The sequence below is a fragment of the Marmota flaviventris genome, chromosome 2, assembly GCF_047511675.1.
Source record: "Marmota flaviventris isolate mMarFla1 chromosome 2, mMarFla1.hap1, whole genome shotgun sequence".
In the NCBI taxonomy this organism is placed as follows: domain Eukaryota; kingdom Metazoa; phylum Chordata; class Mammalia; order Rodentia; family Sciuridae; genus Marmota; species Marmota flaviventris.
In genome coordinates this window covers 39,370,432-39,393,184 of record NC_092499.1, presented here as the reverse complement: position 1 = coordinate 39,393,184, position 22,753 = coordinate 39,370,432, and positions in this window count along the sequence as shown.

Here is a 22,753-nt window from a genome sequence, read left to right as displayed (position 1 = left end):
TTAGGGCACTTGTTTTCCTGCATCAAATCTATGTAGGAAGCTGGTTCTAGATAAATAAGCTATCTAAGTCATAATGATACCCCAGAGTCAGCACAAAACACATTTGATAAAAAAAAAAACCTGCTTCTTTACAAATAAATTAATGTAAGCTAAAACAAAACAAAACAAAACAAACAAACAAACAAAAACAATGTATCTTTCTAGCTGACAACAATGTGTAGAAATGGGGAAAAGAAAGGATGATGGGTAAATAAATCTAAATTATAGAATCAAAATAATCTTCCTAAACTTGACAAAAGAACTGAATAATAAAAATTAGTGGAACTCATCTCAAATTATGACTATATAGAAGGTAAGAAAGTATTCATTGCAAAACATTAAAGGATAAAGACATTCTTGTTCTTCCTTTAATTTGAATCACTTTAGAAAAGCCACTATTTTTGCCAATGCCATTTTCCTAATTTATAAGACAGAAAAATCATTAACTTTTATTTATTTTAGTTTTATTTTTTAAACTTAAAATTTGCTGTAACATATCCAGTATAACTGGAGATAGTGTGCAGAAGGCAGCCATTTTGAGGAAGACAGGATAACCTCCTCCTATTTCCACAAGAATTTTCTATTAAAACAACACTTCTTTAAAAAAAAATTAGTTGTAAATGGACACAATACCTTTATTTTGCTTATTTATTTTTATATGGTACTGAGGATTGAACCCAGTGCCTCATATGTGCTAGGTAAACACTCTACCACTGAGCTACAACCCAGCCCTAAACAATGCTTCTGATTCCCACTAGCATTCAGGATCTGGACATAAAATATAGGTGATCCCTAAAGGAATTAAATAAAATGATCTCTAGCAGAAAATCCTGGTATGCAATATTTGCTGTTTAGATTTTATAGGATCTTACATTTAGTACATACCCTTAATTTTAGAAGACATTAATAATTACGTTTCATGGTTTTGTGAACATTGCTGTCTTTATCAATGGTTAATCACTCAGGGACCCCTATTAAAGAATCCAAAGTGTTGATTTGTATATATCTCCCAAGAAGTAGAGATAATCATATCAAGTTGTATGTGTCAAGACATACAACTAAGCACCATGTTTTACACTTCTCTATCAGACATGTCTTGGATTATCATTCTTACCCAGGCTCCCAGCAAACAGAAATCCTTCTACAATAATATCTTTCAGAAACTGGGAAGAAATATCTAATAGAAAATTAAAAGTAGCTTGCCTGGCATGGTGGCGCTGACTTGTGATCTCAATTCCTGGAGATACTGGGGCAGGAGGACCACAAGTTTAAGGCCAAACTCTGAAACTTAGTGAGACTGTCTCAAAATTAAATATTAAAAAAACAGGGATATAGCTCAGTGGTAGAGTGCCCCTGGGTTCAATCCCCCATTGGTCAGGAATATAGATTAATGTAGAGATTATTATCTGAAAAAGAAGTTTTCTTAGTAGGACACTTGCAGATTAAATAATATATCAATAAGATAATCAAGGATAAAGTTCTCTCCAACATGATCGAGTATCACTTTAGTCCTTAGACTTGTTCCTCTAGGGACATAGATCTTGCAGTTCTGGATAATATCTAATGAAAGAACAGAGAGAAAATTATTTCTTAGGATTTCTTTGCTTTGCAGCAGTAGAAAATATTCCCCATAATTTGCTCAGTAGATTTTCATTTATCTCATTGGGCAGATGTGGAGCACATGCCTAAAACACCTACTGGCAAAATACTGTGTTTGATTTAGTTCAGCCACAATTCACTCTCCTGGATACATTGGTTCTGTTAGCAAGGAAATGGCTTCAAAGAAGGCCATTAAATAACTACCAAAGCTGTACACCTAAAGCTCTGTGAAGTGTCGCTAGTTCTGGCCTATATAACCTACTGACCAAATGAAGTATAAACACTTACCTTGAAGTGGTCCATATATAGATTCTAAAGCCCCAAACAAGAATCAAAGATAAAAATCCCTGAACTAGCCAAAACCCTCTTTCAGAAATTGGAAAGAAACATCAAGAATTACCTTATCATAAATTTGATAGCATGTGGAATTAATGGGCATGTATGGAACACCTGAGATAAACAGTGAAGCAGGAAAGTGAGCATATAAATTCTAGCTGATGAAGTCTACTGCTATTTTGAAACTCACTTCCTGAAATGTGATTACTCAGCATTTCTTCCCTTTCCATGAGAAATCTTGTGTATATTGTTATAATAACTTCCTTTCCTCTAATACCTGTATCCATGCACACATCTCTGCTGCCTCTCTCTTTGAGCTGGTTTTGAATCATGGTTCCATTTCTTCCAATGTGTTCTCTTTTCCTATAATAGAAATAGGTACCATATACTTTCCATAGAGAATGAGGGATATTGAGGACTGATTATCAGATGGATGTGAATGAGACTGCATTCCATATTCCAGGATGGGAAACTAACAATCCATGAAATGCAGAGGCAAAGCTGCTCATTAGGCAAATTATGGGGATGGGAGGTAGGAGTGTAAAATCTTTAGTTCTAGAATGCCTGGTTTATGTACATCAAGAAACAAAGCCATTGTGTAGCCATGATGCAGGAAGTCTTCTCTCTGAAGCCAGCATGCTGAAATCACTTAAAGATAAGGTAAGAAAATGATGTCAAATTGGAACATCAATTTTCAGTGCCAGGCTTCTGTGATAAAGGTATAAACAGACTAACAAGAGATTCTGACAGTTAAAATATAAAGATTTGAGAGGAATCAGATATGCCAGATGAGTTGAAACATTGTTTGATTTTGCCATGTTTCAATCAGTCTCTTGTTCTTTTGTTAATAAGATCTTGATTTTCTATTAGATGAGATAATAAGTAAGATGTTTTGCATTTCCTTAGTCAAGGTTGTATGTGTGACCCAAATTAAGCCAATCGGACTCTCTGTCTTGGCTTTATTTCTAAAATAGAATGTCAATAGCTAGGAAAAATGGCAGGCAGGGTGGATGAATCCCAGTATTGTGCTACCCGATGGGAAGGCCTCTCCTTGCCTGCTGCCTGGCTCTTCAAAGCTTCTCTTGTTCTTATCATGTCTGAACCAGTATATGAAGCTTTGTTTAGATTTTGGGAAGTGGGCCATGACCTTCCAGTGAATTACCTGTTGATATTAGTCAGTGAGTTAGGCAGCTGGTATAGGTATTCAAATGAGATATAGTAATAAAGTTATTTGGACCAAGGTAGACCATCCAATGTGGAGAAAAGCAAACAGATTTTGATTTTTTGATTATATATTGCATTTTGTGATTGTCTAGATTTGGAGACGGGAAATAGGAAAGAGTTCAAGAGGACACCTACTACTAGGCTTGAGAAAATTTAAGGATGATAGTGGCATTTATTGAGATGAAAAATAAGGGTAAATGAACAAGTTTATTATATGAGTGTGATGGTTCATGCCTGTAATCCAAACTACTTGGGCAGCTGAGGTATGAGGATGGCAAGTTCCAGGCCAAACTGGACAACTTAGCAAGCCTAAAAATAAAAATAAATAAATAAATAAAAGGACTGGGGATATAGGTCAGTGGTACAGCATTCTGGTTTCTATCACCAGTATCACCAATAAATAAATAGAAGAAAGAAAAAGAAAAGAAAGAAAACAGGTTTATTTTTTAAAATTACAAATCTAATTATTAGACATATAGACATATTGAGTTGAGATGTCTTTGCCACAATCAAGAAGTAGTAGGCCATATGCAGTTCAAAAGAGTTCAGAGTAAAAATTCATGGCAACTGGCAAACTCTCCCCATCATTCCATCCTGACCCCTAAAATAAGGACTATTGTAGTAGGAATATTCAAATGAAAGATCTCTGAGATCTCTATTTCTAACTACTAAGTAGAACACTACGTTTTTAAAAAACAACAATAAACCATACTACCATTGGGTATTGTTGAAATCACTGCAAAACACAAGACCTGAGAATGAAAGCATGGTGTGTCACTTAAACTTTGATAAAATCGTGCTATCGTGTGTTATAAATAGCCATCAGAATATCAGTGGTGAATAGTAATAGTCATCTGGATAAGTCAGGACCTGGGACTCAGATACTCTGAGTTGGACTTAGCTGATATTTTCTGATTTTGCTCAAGAAAATCTATGGATCAGCTAAGTAACTCTGCTCATTTGGGAGATGGTGACTCACATGCCTGTGTGGTACATGGTTATCATCTGATTTAGGGATGCTTAATCTGGGAGGACTGGAGCCACTGAAAGCTGCCTCATATGACTTTTCTTCATGCTAGCTGACACCAGGCATGTTCTCATTGAGGGGACCAAGAGAAAAGGCAAGCAGAAACACACATGTTCTCTTGAGACTATGTTCAAAGCTGGCACATGGTCACTTCTATTCTATTAGCCAAAATAAGTCACAAGACCATCTCAGACCCAGGGATTGGGAAAATAGATTATATGTCTTAAGTAAGAAATACAAAGTTATATGTGTCGATACAGAGAAGGTGGAGTATTAAAACAATAAATCGCACATGGTAATTTCTATCACCTTCCCATTTAATTCATGTTAGTTAGCACAGAAAGGTTGATGACATCTAGGGATTTCTATGGATTAAAATATAGTTATCAGATATTGACCTTAATGCTACTTCTTTTCTGGAAGCAATTTCCTTCACTTCCAAATTAATAAAAACCATGGCACTTGGGACATGGTTATTGATTTTGCTAACCCTCTTTTGTTTGTATCTATCAATCCTAAAAGTTTGCCTTCACTTGGCAGGGCAGATGAATACCATTATTAAGCTACCCAGGGAGAAGTCAACTCTATAATGGGGTCTGTGACACAATTTGATTTATAGGGACCTTAACCACCTCATCCTACTAATGTACGTGATGCAGGTTTAAAATAATAATGATGCTAATGCTGATAATCCCTGAAGGACAGAAAATGGAATGTTCCCTCATCTGTCTTGGTAAATCATATGTGTGAAAAATGATGAAAGGTAAGTCTGAGAAAATACAGGGTTCTGATTTGTGGTTTAGTGTCACTCCTTAGTTTTAATAGTTTGAGACATACTGGAATATTCTCTGCAAAACTTAGTAATAATTTGCATTAACTGTATTTCATCTGATCTGTCCACAAAGTTAGTCATGCCTAGTCATGTGTTATTTTAAAGTGGAAGTGGTATTTGGGGAGCTAGAATGCTTAAGGCTACAAATAATAAGAATTTAGTTCACCTTGATCTGAACAATAATGAAATGTAATATCTCTATTGAGCAGCTTTCCTAGGTAGGAGGCTCTAAGCTGGGGCTGCAATTCTGTTCTCTGCAGTTCTCTTAACTCTTCTTTCTTGTGTGGTCTTTAGACTAACACTTCCTAGATGCAGCACTGGTTTTTGGTGTCATGTAGAGATACAATTTTGATGTCATACACAGAAAATTTGCTCAAGGCCTATGCTTGTCCAATTATAATTTCACATAAAATTTCATCAAAGGTTTCTTATTTCAGTTCAGAGAATTTTTTAATTGCTTAGTGTAATAACTGGCACTAGTTGTAAGCAGATGACTAAAATATGGCTTTATTGGAGGTACCTAAATTAAGGTAAAGAGTAGTCACCTTAAGAAGAAACATAAGATGTATTTCTGCAGTTTTTTTCTCTCTCACACACACATATATACACACTTACATATTTTATACATATTTTATATGTATATGCATATATATGTATATGTCTATATATATATATATTTTTTTTTTTCTTTTGGTGGCATTGAACTCAGAGTTCCTCTACCATTGAGTTAGAACCCTGGCACTTTTTAAAATTTTATTTTGAGACAGGGTCTGGCTATGTTAACCAGGCTGGCCTTGAACTTGAAATCTTTCTGCCTCAGCCTCCCAAGTAGTTGAGATTACATGTGTGCAGCAGTGCACCTAGCAGTATGTAGAATACATTTATATATCTAGACCGTTATCTAAGTTCCAGACTTGTATGTCCAACTGCTTACATTACTTGATGGATGTCTTAAAGCTTCCTCAATATCATCATTTCCAAAGGTAAACTCATGATCTCTACTCTGTCTCCATGTTCACCATCTCAGTGACAGGCACAGCTCACTACCACAGGCATAAAGGTCACTCTGTCTCTTCTCTGCACTTCAGCTTGGTTTTTCAATCCTTCATCATCTCTTCCCATATTACCACTGCATTACTGCCCCAACCATCAACTTGCTCCTAGGCTTTCCCAAAGCTCCACCTCCATTTTTATTCTACCTCCTCACAATATTTTTGTAAATACAGATTTAATCATGTTCCCCCTGTTTAAAACATTTTGGTGAATTGTATTTGCTTTGACCAAGATTCAATATCTTAACCTACCTTCATCTCTGGTTCCCCTCACACCACTCCTTCCCTCCTCTCCACTCTCATGGACTCTTGTTCCCCACAGGATCTCTGCCTGTATTTGTTATTTTAGAACTTCATTCACAAATTTATTGAATGTCTTGCATGTGCTAGAGTATTCTACATAAGGTCGCCTCTGTCAGGATGTTCTCTCCAACTGCAGGAAATAGAGGTTTCCATAGGTGTGCTGATCTAATTGGGATAATCCTCTAACTTCTGGCAGATTGCTCTTTTCATTTCATTTCTTTTTCTTTCACATTCATTCATATATTCTCATCATTTTCATCCATTTAAGAATCAAGAGTGCATTCCATTAGTGTTCTGAGGAAAATCACTTCAAAATGTGCTTTCTTTTGTTTAACGGATAATGCTTCTTCATCCTTCAGTATTGTCAAAATACACCAAAAACCTTACATTTAATTATAATATGGTGAGGATTTTAGAAACTATTATCTGGGGGTCACTTTCCTCCTGAATGAATAATGTCAGAGTGCAGTTTTATTCCTGAGGTCTCTTCTTTCTCATTACTATGAGCATGTGGATCCTTTTTTTTTTTTTAAAATGCTTCTAATTGGCTACTACATGTTTCAAACAATTCTAAGTGAATGCAATCTTTTGGCTTCAAGACTTTTTTATGTGTAAAATCTTGCATTTTATGACTACCTTACTTGAACTGAAAGATTTTAGTCATATATTTCTTGTTTCAATCTCTGTTCAGGATAATTAAATTTGTGACAGACTGATCTCCAAATAAATCAAACATAAAATAATATTCTTACTGTCTTTCTTACATATTCTTCCTTTAAGACTGATGTAGCTTAGATGATCTATATTTTATACTAAGAAAATCACTATGATTATCTGTGAATAATTTGGATTTTTAAGAAAATTTTGTTTATATCTTATACATTTTTAAAAACAATTTCAGCCAGATCAAACAATCTTAGTGCCCTGGTGATGGCATCATGGAACACTTCCCTTTGGAAGATGCCTTTGGGCATAATAAGATGTTATATATTGAATAGCTCCTTGTTAACCAGTAAGAATTAAGAGGGGTTTAAAGAGGACCACATGATACTCAAGAAAGATCTTGTGATACTACATCTGTCTGGCTTATTGACCTTGTTTTAGAAGCCTGAGCATTAGGATTATAAATGGAAAAAAAAAAACCCAAACCTGATTATTTTTAAAGGGGTCAAGGAAAGGAGAGTCATGTGCACAGGACACCTTGCATCTGTGGTATCTCTGCAACTCGCAGTATGCACATGTGCAATGGGAGAGAGGAGCAGTGGGAACTCTGTGTAGCTATTTGGAGGGTGAATGGCCACTATTATTTAGCCTGTTGCATCTTGGCCTTGCATCCTGTCCTTTCTTTGTTCTCTCACACTTCCATTTTGTTCTCTTCTCCCCCTACTGTCCCTGCCATCCCTTTCTTCTTCCTCTTCCCTTCTTTAACAACCATTGGCCCTCTCCATAATGTGAATTAATTTCTGGGAAAATTATAGTTATGTTTGGAGAAGGCAGGATAAAAATGTTTGGCTCTTTTTCCTCATCTCAAGTCATGGTTATTCCTACTGTGGCTTAATTTCATTTCTAGGATTTGGATCCATAAATTTGTGGAAAACACAAAGCCAGTTTTCTCAGTTTATTGACCTTCTGTTGAAAGCAGACACAATTTAGCCAACATCTGGACAGTATTTGTCAAGGCCAAATGTAACTCAAATCCAGACCAGAGAATGAGTTGGTACATTTGTTAGCTAAGCTATTCGATGGGCTTATAAATAAGACCAAAAATATAGAAATTAAAAATCCTTCTGCTTTTTGGTCCCATGCTTAGTTTATTTTCAGCAGGGCTTTTATAGTCAGGATGAACAGACATACACACACCACATTTTCTTTCTTTCTGGTGTTGATAGGAAATTTTGCACCTGGATGATACTCTTGAACCCAGGTTTCTCCTACTGCATAAACTACTTACTGTCTTGGACATTGGCCAACTTTGGCAGCTGCCTTATCTCTTTCAAATGTTAGCTTTCTGTTTATTTACAGGATCACTATAGATTGTCACACTCTCAGGTTGACCTTGTAGAAGTGGAAATAGAAGGCCTTCCAGCTGCATTTAGAGCTTGGATTAGCTGTGAAGGTCAAAGGGAAGCTGAGGAACGAATAGTTGCCAAGAAGAAAACATGGATTATGACAGGTCAGTCAAGGGGAGGTGGAGAAATATCTGTATAGGCAAACAGTCGACCTATCAAAGCAATACCAGCTAGGTCTATGTGTGACCTAAGTGGCAGAAATGAAAATGTTGATTTTTGCATTGAAACGAAAGACAACATTCAAATTCCTTATTTGTAAATTGGAATTGAAAGACGTCTCGATGCTCTGGGTGTAGACATAGAGAACTGGGAGGCACCTGATTGAGGGAGAAACCTGTCAGCATGTTTTCACAATGCATGCTGTCCATGGCTTTATTTGGGTCATTTGCACAATTTTCATGTGTGTAAATGATATATCCCCAATTTTGTCTTGCTGATATAAAGTTAGCATTAGCCATAAACTGAATAACATGACACATAAAATTCCTCTTGTATTCTTTCCTGTTTAAATTTTAATGATTTAAAGTTATTTTTCAAAATGTTGTTTAATGTCTGTCTCTTCAAACTGATTTGTGCATGGTGTGTGTGTGTGTGTGTGTGTGTGTGTGTGTGTGTGTTACACACACTTAACTGGATTCTGAGGAGAAGGTCCATGAAAAAAAAAAAAAAAAAATGCCTTTGCTACCGTGTCCCAAAAGGCAATGCACCTTGGGAGGGAGCCAGCTTGCTCATTTTCAGACAAAGGGCTGCTCTGAAGGGGAATTGCTGATTCCCCTTTTAGCTTGGCCAGGACAACTGCTTAATCAGAGATTGCTGAAAGAGGTAGAATTTTTAAAACACTCATTTGCAGTTCACTCTCAAGTCAGGTAGGTCAAAATTTTAGACTAAGGTTTGTACAGTTAACTAGTTCTTAGCTTCTTTGGTCAGAATCTAATCAAATGGCTGTAAAATGGAAAACCACCAATGTTCTCCTTGGAAAGGATTTGATTATTGGGAAATGCACTGGCAGATAAAGTTTTCCTTGACCATCTTTCATAGACACAAGCTATTCTTTCGAAGTCTCCACAGTAACTGACCTGATTTCTTCTACCTATTCTAAAAATATTTTTTTCCCACAGTAGAGACTTAATTCTCCTATTAAAGAGAACTGCAGAGTAAAGTGGCATTTATCTGTTTTTGGGGGGAGGGATAATCCATTTTTTCTAACACTGGATGAGCTCTTTACAACATTTTAAGAATCTGAGTACCTTTGTATTTATTTCTTAAAAAGCAGATAAAATTTTGTGATGATGAAAGAGTGGGTAAGGGAGTCAGTAACACTGTAGAGAATTCACATCTCTTTCCTATAATCTAAATTTGAATAAACTGAACAGAGTACATTACTGGTGTTTCTGAAATATTATTTACCAATCATTAAAATTCAGACTGGTGGTTTTTAAATTTCTAATTCCATGTTTCTTCTAGCCACGTTTATTGCTTGTCTAAACTTCTTTTGAAATTGGTAATCTCGATTACACTTCTTTGAATTTAACTGAAGACAAAATAGCTTGCTTTTGGATGTCTCCATGTAATTACAATTTAATTTTGTCTGGTTGATATGCTAAAGATAATGGCTTCTATTTTGCAAAACGCGACCTAGCTACATGCAACACCATTGCCAGAGCCTATTTCAGATGCAGAAGCCAACTGTTCTCTCATTCCTGCAGAGTTCAGGCTTTTGGATTTTGGCGGCATTTCCATGGCTAGAATGGCATGAAAATTTCTCTTATCTCCATAAAAACTCTAACTCACCAAGTCAGTAATGTGCACTGTGGATAGAGAGGAAGCTTCTGAGTCTACCAAACCTCAAAACTGGTATCTAGGCTTGGGAGTACTTTTCTCCCTTTCCACTCTGTTGTCCTCTGAGAATATTGTCCCAGAAGAATCGCTGGTTTGAGATTAGCTTTAGCAATTTAGACTGTCTCAAAATAAAAATTAATTAATTAATTAAAAAGGACTGGAGATGTAGCTTGGTGGTAGAGTGCTCCTGGGTTTAATCCCTGGTCCTTTCCTGCAAACAAACAAAGAGTGAATATTCCCCTTGCTTGTGTCTAATTATTGCCACAAAGAGGGTTTTGAGGTCAGCTTCTGGAGCACTACCAACAAATATTAAGCATTACTAAACCCTCTTGGGTAACAGTATAATGTTCCAGTCTGAAAAGTTCAATCTTTTCCCAACTTGAGACATTTATGAGCCTGTTTTATAGCTGTCATTTTTGGATTCATATAGCTTTGGTTCCTACACATCAAGATTATCCTCACCTGTGAAGCAGATAGATGTTTTAGTTAGATGCCAAAACTAAGTATCCCACGTGGAAGGTACAGCCACAGTATCTTGTCAAGCTGTGGTGTGCTGCATTATAGTGAAAAAGGCACTACTTGTGCACCAGGAGTCAGAGAGGGTTTTACCCAGGGCCTGTCAATTGACTCTGAGGCTTTAGACAACTATTTCACCTCTTTGGGTATCATGTTTCCTTCACAAAATTAACTCCAAAAGTTACTTCAATAAATTTATCTAATTGAGTCTATAGGGATTTAAAAATAATCAGATACTGAATAATTTTGTAACCTTCTTATTGGTTTTTATTTCCCCACCTTTCCTCCACTTCCCCCTATCTTCTTGGTATCATTACAAAACAGATAGCAACTTGATAAAGGGAGTTTATGAAATCAGATAAGAGAAAGCAAGTGAATATATTGTAATGTTCAAGGATATCCATTGGAAATTTCCTACTATCTTTAAGAGAAAGTCCACTTACTCATTTAAATACATGTTCATAGATATTGCAGAAGCATGATGATCAAAAAGTACCATGCTTTTCTCAAGATCTCAGGCATCCAGAGAATCAGAAGCACAGTCCAAGGAACAGACACCAAGTTCAAAGTCCCTTAAAATAAAAACCATTATAGCAAAAAAAAAAAAAAAAAAAAAATTAAAAACCAAAACTAAGACAATGTAGAACACTTCAATGTCTTAAAATTATCCCATGCAATAGGAATTCTATACTTAAGATTAGTTAAAAGAAATAAATGGCTTTGGCTAATCACTTGGGAGAATGTTCTCTTTTAACTAACAATGTACTGTTACACACCACCAATATGCTTATCATTAGAAATGTATGAGACACAATGAAACAGGAAATTTGGTCTCTTTCCACTTTTATTACTTGTGCCTTAATACTTTATTTTTAAAAAATGTTTAATGACTCTACTACTTTTTCATCATTACATTTGACAGGAGCCAAAATAACAAAAGGACTAAAAATATGACCCATGTGATAATTGTTTTAGTCACACTAGGTTGACAAACAATGTAATAAAGAGTCTAATTTAAAAATTCAGAATGCAACTTGCAAAACATGTTATCAAGTACTGTATCAAATGCTTGAACATGTTTTTAATTGGCAAAACTTTAATGCCATTAAGAGTTTTGCATATGCTTCAGCTAGCTTTTGTGCAGTTGAGAAAAAAATATCAATACCCATCTGTCACTGTGAGTGGAGCACATATGGTAACAGAAGACCTTAAAATACATCAGATGTGGTTTCTATTATCCAAGTCACTCTGGCTCCAAAAGGGGTTCAGCCACCTTGATACAGCTTTGGCTTTTAGAAGTTTAATTTTGCCAATTAAAGTTGTTATTTTATGTGTGACTATGACAATTTTGCTTGTATTCCTCTGCTGTGTTATTAACAGTCATTAGTAAAAATTCTGAGCTCATGTAAATCCTTCTGTTCTAATTCAGATGTGTGTAACAGTATAGGCAGTGACTCTGCCTTCAAGCAGACACCCTTCTCGGATGGCTAAGTGATCAGTGTTGGCAGAGGCTCTTGGTAGATGCCTTCTGTCCTTTCTGGAACTGCCCTAATTTGACTTCCAGTAGCAAACATAAATGGAAAGATTAACCAATTTTCCAGATATTTCAAGTCAAAGCACTAAAGTGAAAAAAAAAGAAAGAAAGAGAAGAGGAAGATAATCTCAACCTGGGGAAGGTGTTGTATAATCAAGTGTCATTCGTTTACCATTGAATGGTTACTCGGTGGCAGGTACTGTGTTAAATACCAGAACTGAAGAAACATAGGTTGAGGACACTCACCTTTAAGAGCATATAAAAACCTAGTGTAGGACATGTCTATAAACAGAGCATTATAGAAGTCTCTAGAGAATGTTCTGGGAGCATACAGGAAGAATGATTCCTAGGGGAAAATCAGAGAGAATAAATGAAAGGAAGAACAGGAGCTGTTCTTGGGAGAACTGCTGCTGAAATCATGAAGAGCACACATACAGACATGGAGATGGGAAGGAGGATGTGGAATTTCTGGAATGTGAGCAGTTTCTGGGGTATGAGGGGAAGGCACAAGGAGAGAAGATGGACCTGCAAAAAAAAAAAAAAACAGAGGGCCAGATTCAAAACAGTCTTCTATTTCTGGATCTGGAGCTCCATCCTGAAGATGTTAGGGGTCTTTCTAGCGTCTGAGCAGTAAAAGGATATAGTTAGGTCTCCACTCTGTGTAAAGCATTCTCTTTGCAGTGGCTCAATTATAGGCTCTGGGATTAGAGTCAGTGGATTCATTTTGGGGGGACTAAGAGGAAGTGGCATTGCAATGACAGAAGAAAGGATAAATTAGAAAAAAAATATAGGCTAGGAATGTACAAAAATCAAGGCTACCACAGTTTTCTAAACTGATGACACTTGCCATGTGATGTTTAGCCTTGCCTTTGTTGCTGACTCCACACAAATTCACAGTTCTGCTTGATATGATTCAGGTAGGCAAATAGGAAGTAAATGGGGAAATGGGTACTACTTTCTTTTTGTTTTAAATAAATTCAACAAATCCTACAAAACTAAAGAAAAACTGCCCAATGTAGTGTTGTAGTTTAATTATACATAGAACAGAATCCACAAAATTCATTCTTTCCCCGTTCTCTTGCATAAATTAAGCATTGTGATCTCTTTTATATCGTTTTCTTGGATGGGTTTGAATTTCTTTTAAGCATTCTCAAAGTTTATTCTCAGATTACCTTAGCAAGAATCTGTATACTGCTTAGGGAGTCAGTCTTAATAAAGAAACAAAAACCATCCATTCAAAGCCAGCCTCAGCAAAAAGCAGAACGCTAAGCAACTCAGTGAGACCCCGTCTCTAAATAAAATACAAAATAGGGCTGGGATGTGGCTCAGTGGTGAGTGCCCCTGAGTTCAATCCCTGGTACCCAAACAAACAAACAAACCACGTATGATTGTAAAGATAGGGGTTCAATTGGAGTTGAGACCCACAATAACCATGATTTTGTATCCAGACATGAGCAGTCAGTGTAGTGATGGCTCAAAGACTTCACAGGATCTGAAATAGTAATATTGTCTTCTTTCTTCACTTTGCCAGCAATAGGATATTGTCCAGTCAGCATGATCTAAGATGGCTCACTAAACCATCCTTGTTTTGGCAAGTGTGAAGGGTTACAGGGTTGTACCTTTCTTACTTTGAAGGACATGCACAATTTCAATATCCACTCAAATATTCCTTGCCAGAAATTGGTAATATGACCACACCAAGATTCAAGGAGTGTTAGGAAATATGGTCTTTTGTTTTGTTTTTTTCTTGGTACATGTGAGTCCAACTAAAAATTATATATTATTATCCAAAGAGGAGACTGGACACTGGAAGACAACCACTAGTTTCTGAAGGGGTACCCCATGAGATTATTGAGGCATTCATTCATTTGCAGATATAGCATTATCACACTGCCCCTCTTTTGCATTGACTTTCATGAGCAATCAGTTCTGTTGCAGAGCATATAAATATTTATTATCCCTGTCATTCACTTATTTCACTTATTTAACAATTCAATAATCATTGACCTTGCAAGTTATGACATAAGTGCTAGAGACGGAAAATTCCCAGTCTTTCTCCATAGAACTGACAGATGAAAGGTGGTGAAATAGAGAATAACTCAGTAATTACCAGAGGCCATGGTCAGTGCCACACTTTGGCAGATGATCCCCCTTAGAGCCGGCAATGTACACAGGGCAACAGAATAATTTGCTGAGATGCTGATTTCTGCATTCTCACTCCCACAAGAGGATCATGTTCTCCTCCTCTCCCTTTGCCTTGGGATCAGAAGGAGGATCTGGGTTCTAGTCTCTTGCTTCAGACCATTTTAAATGGTCCTTTTAGGCACAAAACAGAGGAGAGAGGCACTTTACCCTTAGACTTTCTTGGGATTTCTAGGCTGGCTGCCTGCTACTGAACCCCAAATTCCTGTGGGGGTGAGGATGGACTCAGGTACTGTATATAGAGAAACTGACCAATGAGAAACAAGGTGAGCTTCATGCAAAACCACAGAAATGAAAAGACTAGGTTTGGCGGAAGGTATGTGAGATGACAGGGGTCTGTGTCTTCACTTAATGCCCTAGCTTTAGGGGTTCCTGGCAAAAGTCCCCCATGGACTTTTCTTATTTAGTTTGTTTTTGTTTATTTATTTTTTAAACAGTGATTTTTGCTTCCTATCACTTTCTCCTCTTTCCTGTCACTTGAGCCCCTGGTCTCCCATTTGTTTGCCAGTCAGGCTTGTTCCCTGCTGTGGTTTGAATGTGATCCTCAGAAGTTCATGTGTTGGTACCTTAATCCCCAATTCATGTGTGAATGGCATTTGGATGCGGGGCTTCTGAGAAGTAATCAGGATTAGAAGAGGTCAAGCGTGTGTGGCTCCCAGGATGGCATTAGTGGCTTTATAATAGAAGAGGAGACAGAATTAGCACACTTACTGTCTCACTGTGCAATGCCTTCTTATGATGCAGCAGAAAGGTCCTCCCCAGGTGCTAATCAGATGCCAGTACTATACTCTCGGACTTCCCAGCCTCTAGAACTATGAGCCCATTCTTTACAAATTATCTGGTACTGTTACAGCAATAGAAAACAATCTAAGACACTTGTTCTTCATAGCCTTGGGGCTCTGTGCTGCTTCTAGGTGGGCTGCTTATCCCCCAGAGCCATTTGGCTCCTTCCTTGACTTACTTCGGGATTTTGTTTATCCTGCTCTGTGCAGTCTTCCTTGGCCATTCTTTCTCCAATGTCAACCCCGCACCCCCCTCCCCCAACGCTGACTCTGTATCACCTTTCCTTCTGCTCCTTAGAGCAGGCAGAGGAAAATAGAAAATAAAACAAATAATTTCCAAGAAATAAGGGAATTTTGTGTGCGTTATTCAATAGTATATCTCTAAGATGGCACCTGATATATATTAGATTCTTCATAAATATTTGTTAAATGAATGAGTAATGACAAATCCTTTCGCCTGAGTAAAGCAAATAGGAAATATGGTCCCATATTGGGTCATTTGGGCTATGGAACTTCAATAGAAATTCTGGATTTCCGAACAGCTTTCCTTCAAGATTTCTGGCAGGTATCAGGCATTTTGCATCTAAACAATTGGAGGCATTAGAGTCATAGAAATTTTGATGTTTTAAAAATGGAGATGTGTCATTTTTTATGCCTGAGTGTTTTGACCAAATTCTTTCTGTTTTGAGGTTTGTGGAAGTTTCTCCTTGTATCATTGACTTACTTTGATAAAGGAGTAGGAAACAGGTTCCTTCTTTCTGCATTAGACTTTGCCGCTCTGTATAACTGATGTTCTTACTTTGCTCAGTATTCCTTATAGTCAGACCATATTGTAAACTGTCACCTAAAGAATGTGATGTAGCCTACTATTCCCCTTCCCACTATTTCTTAGAGGAGTCCACAGAAACAAACAAAAACAAAAAAACAACCCAGGTTAAGAAGACAAAAATAATTATCCTTTGGTTAAGAGAAACAAAATTTTATTTCCACAGTTTTATTCAAGTTCATATAATTTTATACAGAAGAGTTAATTTTAAGTTAATTGAAAGTATGTGAAATACAAAAAATATTAAGGAATTTGAAGGAATTTAAGGAATCTGAAGTCACCATTTATTGAAGGCATATAGAATGTCACTTATCAATTTACTAACTGAATGAAGAGATTGATGCTTTTCATCCCATTTTACAGGGAATGAAACCAAGTTTGGGGATGTCAGTAAGCACCAAGTACATATTTCCAGTAAGTGGCAGGGGTACATTTTTATCTAGGTATGTTTGATTCTAACTAAACTTTTCACTCTATCATACAGTTTCCAACTGCCTTTTAAATGCAGAATGTTCTTAAAGTTTTAGTCCTGTACTTTCTAAGGAGAAACCTCCACATTTTCTTTCTTTCTTTGGAACCAGGGATTGAACTCAGGGGCACTCAACCACTGAGCCACATTTCCAACCGTATTTTGTATTTTATTTAGAAACAGGGTCTCAATGAGTTGCTTAGCGCCTTGCTTTTGCTGAGGCTGGCTTTGAACTTATGATCCTCCTGCCTCAGCCTCTGGAGCTGCTGGGATTATAGACATGCCCCGCTGTGCCCAGCTCCACATGTCATTTCTAAAGGAGATTATATTTTCCCTTTTTTCAGAAAAAAAAAATACCTTTGATTACTCAGGTACTTGGTTGGTATAAATTGTTCTCCTTGTTTTTGCATTGCTGTGTAGGAATCTTAAGTTCTCTGCTATTCAAAACACAGATTCATTTTCAAAAGTCCTACATTGAAGTAAGTTTCAACTATGTATTTGTTTTAAATGTGTTTCTAGAGGCTCAGGCTCACGCTCAGGATCTGAGCCTCAGCTGCTCTACACATTACTTAATTTAGCCAAATTACTTAACAAAGCTCTGCCTTAGTATTTTCATCTGTAAAATGGAGGTGATGATATTATCAGTGTACAGATTATTAGTTTATATGTGTAATAGAATTAAAATGCTTTGAACCAAGCATAACACATGAAAATAACCAATAAAATTGTTATTTTTACCCAAATACTATAATCTTAAAGAGAAAATACTTTCACTTTCTAGGGCACAGAATACTAAAATTTATAATGGTCCCCTTCCTGAGTGGCTTCCTGTTAACTATATTTTAATATCAAGTCTGTTCAGAAGCATGAACTGGTGAGTGAGCTACACAAGCTGGGTGTGATACTTTTTCACTGGCAAGCAAGCCATCTGAAAGCAGTCCTATGTAGTTTTTTTATTCTAATGACCATGCATTCACATGGTTGATAACAATGAAAGTAAATTAAAATAAAACTCACTAAACACCATCAGAAGTTCTTTCTGCACTGACACAATATTTTGAAAAATGGTAAGTAAAGCAGCAAAATCAAAGCCTTCTCTTGCCTTTTCTGTGTGAACTGTATCTGTAGATAACTAAATAAGTAGGTAAGGGGATTCTTTTCTTTTTTTCCCACAGAAGAATTATGGAACTATGTACTTATTATCAGTGGCCTCTCAAAAGAAAGAGAAAGAAACACAGAAAGGCAGAGAACAAAGAGAAGTGGACAGGCATGTACTTCCATTTGGATGAACATGCTGTTTATAAAATCATACCCAAAACTATGATTCACAGGAAATAGAGACAGAAGAACATGTAAACCTACACAAAATGATGTAATCATCAAAATTCAGAATGAGAGAGATTATACAAGATGAATCATTCATTTTCTCCATAGATAAATGTAAGATAAAATAGTTAAAGGAAATTCACATGGATTAAAAGAGATTTCAAAGAATGGCAAGGTGTAGATTTTGCCTAGATCCTGATTCAAACTGTATAACACATTTTATTACATTTGTCAAAGAATCAGAAATTTGGATACTGGATATTTGAGGATACTGAAGATTTATAGTTAATTTCCTTAAGTGTGAAAATGGTAAATTTATTTAAAAAAATAGTCCACCCTGTTTGTATTCAGGCAGTAAAATATGATACCTAAGATTTACTCATACTGATTCAGGGAGTGGCTAAGTGTGAGAATGGGACATGATTAGTCATGAGTTGATTGTTGTTTGAACTGGGTCAGTTATTGGCAGATAGAGAATCCTAGTTTCATTTTAATATTCTATTTATTTTGTATTGTTCGATGTTCCCTTTAATTTTAAAAACAGTTATCAAATGGCTTTTTAAACCTTAAGGTTTAAACTGGAAGGTATAAATAACTTAAAGAGAAAAAGTGAAAGTACAATCACAGTCCATATTCGTGGGTTCTACATTTTTGGACTTAACCTACCAGGAATGAAAAATATCCCAAATAAATTAGCATCTGTACTGAACATGGACATATTCCTATTTGTTATCATTGTTCCCTAAATAATACAACATAACAAATATTTACATAGCACTCACATAGTATTTGGTATTTTAAGTACTTTAAAGATGATTTAAAGTATGTGGGAAAATGTTCATACGTTCTATGCAAACACTACATCATTTAATGTAAGGAGTTTGAACAACTGGAATTAACCCTCCCATGCATTCCTAAGGCTCACTGTATTCACTTGAATATGGTAGTGAGTTTGAGTGTGGCCAGAGACTCTAACTTGAAAATGAAAAAAATGATTCAAAACCAAGGAAACATGATGCATGCCCACTTTCTTTAGATTTTGAAGTTGTTGGCATAACTACTATATATAGCACCCTTTGTTTTCTATCAAGATTACAGACCATTAAGTATGATGGATATCCTTTGCTTATTTAAGAAATCTCAGCAAGTCAAGATGGCTATTCTTTTAGAAAAGCAATCTCTGAACTATATCCAAGACATATTCATTTTTTCTTAATGAAAAACAAATTTAACTTGAGAAAGTTTCAGAAGTAAGTATAGATATATTTAAGAAAACTGCCAAGTATGGTTTCCCATAGTTGTAATCACAGCAACTCAGGAGGTAGAGAGAGAAGGACCTTAAATTTGAGATCAGCCTGTTCAATTTAGCGAGACCTTCAATAACTTAGTGAGACTCTGTCTCAAAATAAAAAAATAAAAGGGCTGGGGATGCAACTTTGTGAAAAAGCACCCCTACGTTCAATTCTCAGTACCAAAAGAAAGAAAGAAAACTAAATATATAAAGTTAATATTTTAGTTGTACAGAATCTAAGTTTATTTCATACTTTACACAATACATTTAAGAAAATTAGGCTTATAAAAGTGTCAGACAAATTTATAATTCTAATTGAACATTTTAATTGTGTAATAATTTATTCATACTTGTAAGTTTAGTTCATATTTTACAAACTCTATGTTCAGTTTGGGTATTTAAGAGAATTTGGTGTTCAGAATAATACAAGTTAATATATAAGGGTCATCATACTAAAAGCATAGAAAGGTTTGCCAGATAGTTGAGGAACTTAAATAAAAAACAGAATATATTCAGTTTATAAATACAGTTTAAAATGTTTAAATGTGTTTTAAAATCTTTGCAAATGAAACCAAATACATGGTTGCACTCCCTATAAAATTGTTGCTGAATTTGCTATATATATACATATGAATAATTTACAATTTATAACACTAATATTTCAAATGTTAAGTTTTAAAAATTTAAAAACAAAGTAACATTTCATTAGCTGTTCCATTGTTTAAGAAGCAAAGAACGTACAAAAAGAACCTGAATCATCTCATCTCACAATTTTTAACAAATAAATTGCTCACAGAGTTTCTAACAAAAAAAAAAAAGTGTTTAATGCAATGAATAGAAGTGAATTTTGGGAGCCCTGATAGGAGTGACACTCCTGAAATGTCACTTTCTCTGAGGCTGTCAGACAAGGCAAGGGCAGGGGCAGGCTGGCAGGGAGGGCTTCAGCATTAACATATTTCCTAGACGCTCCTTCTCCTTGGTCCAGCATAATGGATGCCTCCCAGCTCCCTGTGGACACCGGAGCCCATCAGGTCAGAAGCAGATTAAAGCTCACACACTTCAAATTGGCGGCTTGCCGCAGCTTGCCAGAAGGCTAGAGTTCAGCGCAGCTTTAATGGAGAAGTTTCTACTCCTTCTCCCCATTTCCCTTTTGCCTTTCTTTAAAAGGAGCTTACATCCCAGGCGAACCTCAGGCCCGCCTCCTTGTAGCCCTGCAGTGGGGTTGCAGCAGCCGCTGGGGCTTGGGTCTAGAGCTCTAAGAAGGGACTGGCCAGGCTGGGGTGGAGGGATTAGAGCTTTGGCAGGCTCCCCCCTTCTCCACTCCCACCCCACAAGTGGATTGCGCTGTGCACAGTGAACTGTCAGCAACGACTGATTTATAAGACCGATTTACCTTCTGGAGAGTGTAATTATGTTCATAGTTAAGAATTAATCAGGTGAAAGAATTATGGAATAATCATTCTCCGGACTTTGAAGGACAAACTAAATGGAGACCCACCAATGCAGCTGCAGAGCCGCCCGTCAGGAGTCCTTTGACTCCTTGTTAGTTACAGAATGAGGTTCCTTAGCTCGCTGTCCTCATTTGTAAAAAGAGCAAATGAAAAATCTTGCTGAGTTTCTCTAGAAGGATAATTCCTAGTCACCCAGCTTAAAAGGTAGGGAGAAGGAGATTTTGTGAAAGAAAAAAAAGTTCATAGAGACCGGATTATCTCTGAGCAAGGATTTGACTGCTATTTCCTGTTTGAGAGTATTATTAGCTGAATGGCTGTCACTGCCTGAAACAGTCAGAATTTCAGAAAAAAATTTACTTTATTGTTTTTGCAAATGTGCTTCCCCTTCTCTCCAGTGGTGTGGTTGGATGGTTTTCACTTTCAGAATTGTCTTCTTTTAGAAGTGGAGGGCTCTCCCCCCATTACTTTTCTTTGTGGGCAAGGAACATGTCAGTTAATTTAGGTTATTTCTCGAAATGTTGCATTACTCTCCTCCCCACACATCCCTTTTGAATCTGGCTTCTCAGTTGGGAATTGGCAGACTATTTTGTATGATCTCTGAGGAGAATTTCTAAGAGTCCCATGACAATTACCTTGCAGTCCAATCACATATCCCTTTACTATTAAATTTTGAAGAAAAGTGGCTGCAATAGAAGCAAAGAATGGAACAGATTGAATGAGATTACTGCAGCATCTGAAAGCCGTCACACCATTTCCTTGACAAGATACCATCAATTCCAATGCTCTGCTTCATAATTGAAAGGAAGGGGCCATGCAATCCACAACCCCAGTGGCCTGGTTTTTGTTAGTCATTCAAGTACATTCACATAGCCAAGAATATGGTCTGCAAGAGTCTTTGCCTGCCACCTTTCTTCAACTCCCTTCCTACTCCTCCCCTTGGGCCTCCACCTCATTTTACTTTTTTTTGGATGCTTCCATTCTCTGACCTTGAGATTGCCCTCTTATTTCAGGGTGGCAGAGATTCTCTGTTGCACAGTTTATTTCTCCTCTTCCCTGATGGCCTCAGATTCTTTAATCCTCTTTTCATTAGCCAACTGTTAGTCCTTAAGCCTGCCAGCTGCAGCACAAGTTAAAACTGGAAGCAGAAGGGAGAAAGGAAAATGAGGCATCTCAGGAGGCTGCCCTCAGGATGTGGTCTCAGGATGTTCAGATTCTGCACAAACCCAAGGAACAATCGCATGGGGTTCTTCTCTTATGTTAAGTGAAGTTAGCCAATCCCCCAAAACAAATGCCCAATGTTTTCTCTGATATAAGGGGGTGACTCAAAGTAGGGTAGGGAGGGAGAGCATGGGAGGAAGATTACCTCTAGATAGGGAAGAGAGATGGGAGGGAAAGGGAGGGAGAAGAGGAATAGCAAGGATGGTGGAAGGAGAGGGTCATCATTATACAAAATACATGTATGAAGATGTGAATCTGGTGTCAACATACCTTATATACAAGCAGAAATATGATAAATTGTGCTATAAAGGTGTATTAAGAATTGTAATGCAAAAAAAAATAAGAGAGCTCATGCATAATGGCATAATTTGGCGTGAACATACTTTATATACAGAGTTATGAAAAATTGTGCTGTGAATGGATAATTATGAATATAATGCACTCCACTATTGTCATGTATGTAAGAAATTTTGAACATCATAAAAAAGTGGCTACTTTGGGAGTAAAAAGGAGGAGAAAATCTTTTCAATGTGTAGCTACACATACACACAAATAAACACAAAATTTCAGATGTACCTAAAGGTAATGAATCTTAGAGATAATCCTCCATGACAACTGCTGGGGTCACTAGCTCACATTTAGAGTCTCAGGAGAAAGGGTAGGAAACCTATCACCATGCTCGTTTTCTGTTCAGCTGTAGAACTGACACTCTGTTCTGCATCTTGCCATGGACCATGCTTCCTGCAAACCTCACCTACCATAAGTCCTACAGAGATCTCAGGGAGATACCAAAAATATGTCAGTAACTCTCATCTAAG